The sequence below is a fragment of the Echinops telfairi genome, unplaced genomic scaffold (genome assembly GCF_000313985.2).
Source record: "Echinops telfairi isolate 266 unplaced genomic scaffold, ASM31398v2 ScPeMD7_11;HRSCAF=52, whole genome shotgun sequence".
In the NCBI taxonomy this organism is placed as follows: Eukaryota; Metazoa; Chordata; class Mammalia; order Afrosoricida; family Tenrecidae; genus Echinops; species Echinops telfairi.
The window spans coordinates 9,994,478-9,996,278 of NW_022103908.1; positions in this window are offsets into that span (position 1 = coordinate 9,994,478).

Here is a 1,801-nt window from a genome sequence, read left to right on the forward strand (position 1 = left end):
TTTTTTGTATTGTATATTTATCTGTATATGATTTAACAGTTCATTTCTCGTTATATATCTAATTATCTTTATAAATAAATATATTGTATTGTCAGGAATTTGGTTTTATCTCTCTAGAGAACCCTGTCTAACACAGACATGGAGAAAACAAACATTGCAATGGTTTCAGTATTTAGTCGGCACCATCTCACAGTTTTCCCTAAGCTTGATCCCACGGTGGCAGCTGTGGTGTCAATTCATCTCATTAAGGCCCTTTTTGCTGCCCTTCTTCTACTTCATCAAGCATGATGCTTCTCCAGGGCCTGGTCTCTCCGGACATCATGTCCAAAGTGCGTAAGGTGAAGTCTTGCCACCTGTATCTCTTCCAACACAGGTCAAGTTATTCTTTCAGCAGTGCATGGTACTTTCAATATTTTTCTCCAGCCCACAAGTCGAATGCTCCCGTTCTTCCTCGGCCTTCCTCATTTAATGCCTAACTCTCACGCGCGTGTGAGGCGATGGAAAATACCATGCTTTGGGGAAGTGCCACCTTAGTTCTCAAAGTAACATTCTTGCTTTTCAAAACTCTGAAAAGACCTTGTACAGCAGATCTACCCAATGCAACATTTCTTTTGATCTCTATCCAGCTGCTTCCATGAGCATTGATTATAGAGCCAAACAAGACAAAATCCTGGACAACTTTAACCTATTGGTCCAATAGTGACAGGGGTCTCTATATGGCTTCTCCAGCTCCAGAGGTCTGGTTGCATCAGGGTAGTTCCATGTGACTTCTCCAGCTCCCAGAGCATAGCGCCATGAGTCTTGTCAGTACAGCATCTCTCAGGAAGTGAGCTGTGAGAGAGAAGTGTCTCCCGCCTCAGAGGAGAAAAAAAACAGGAGTTCCCAGAATTCTCAGGAGAAGGCCATGTCCACACAGAAGCCTCATTGGTTATATCTTGATTGACAAGACAGACTTCACCCCTTCATTCATAAGCCTCTCAAAATGACACCAGATTATGTAACTACCACAATAATTTAAAAACTGTTGCAGCAGTATTTTATCAGCGAACTGCCAGAAATTCAAGCTGGCCTCAGAAAATGATGTGGAATAAGGAATATCATTGCTGATGTTAGACAGATCTTGGCTGAAAGCAGAAAATACCAGAAAGATGTTTACCAGTGTTTCCTGACTATGCAGAGACATTTGTGTGAATCATAACAAATTATGGGAATTCCAAAGCATTTAATTGTGCTCATATGGAACCTGTACATAGACCAAGAATGTAACAGGAAATACTGATGGCATGGTTTAAAATTTGGAAAGATGTGTGTCAGTAAATAACCCAGAAAGCTGCATAAGACGAAGAAGAATATAACATCATGATTAAAGGATGACTCTCTAACCACCTGTGACATGCTGATGAAACAATCTTGCCTGCTGAAAGTTGGAAGGACTTGAAGCACTTACTGATGAAGTTCAAGGACAAAGCCTTCAGTACGGATTACATATAAACATAAAGAAGAAGAAAAACTCCTCACAACTGATCCAATAAGCAACATCATGATAAACAGAGAACGGATTACAGTTGTCAAGGATTCCATTATACTTGGATCCACGATAACACACATGGAAGCAGCAGTCAAGGGATCAAGCAACATATTGCATTGGGCAACTATGCTGGAAACATCTCATTAAAATGTTACAAGGCAAAGATGTCATTCTGAAGATGAAGGTAGGCCTGAAACAAATCATAGTATTTTCGTCATTTCATATCCCCATTTGCATATGAAATCTGGAAAACTAGACAAGAATTGATGCTTT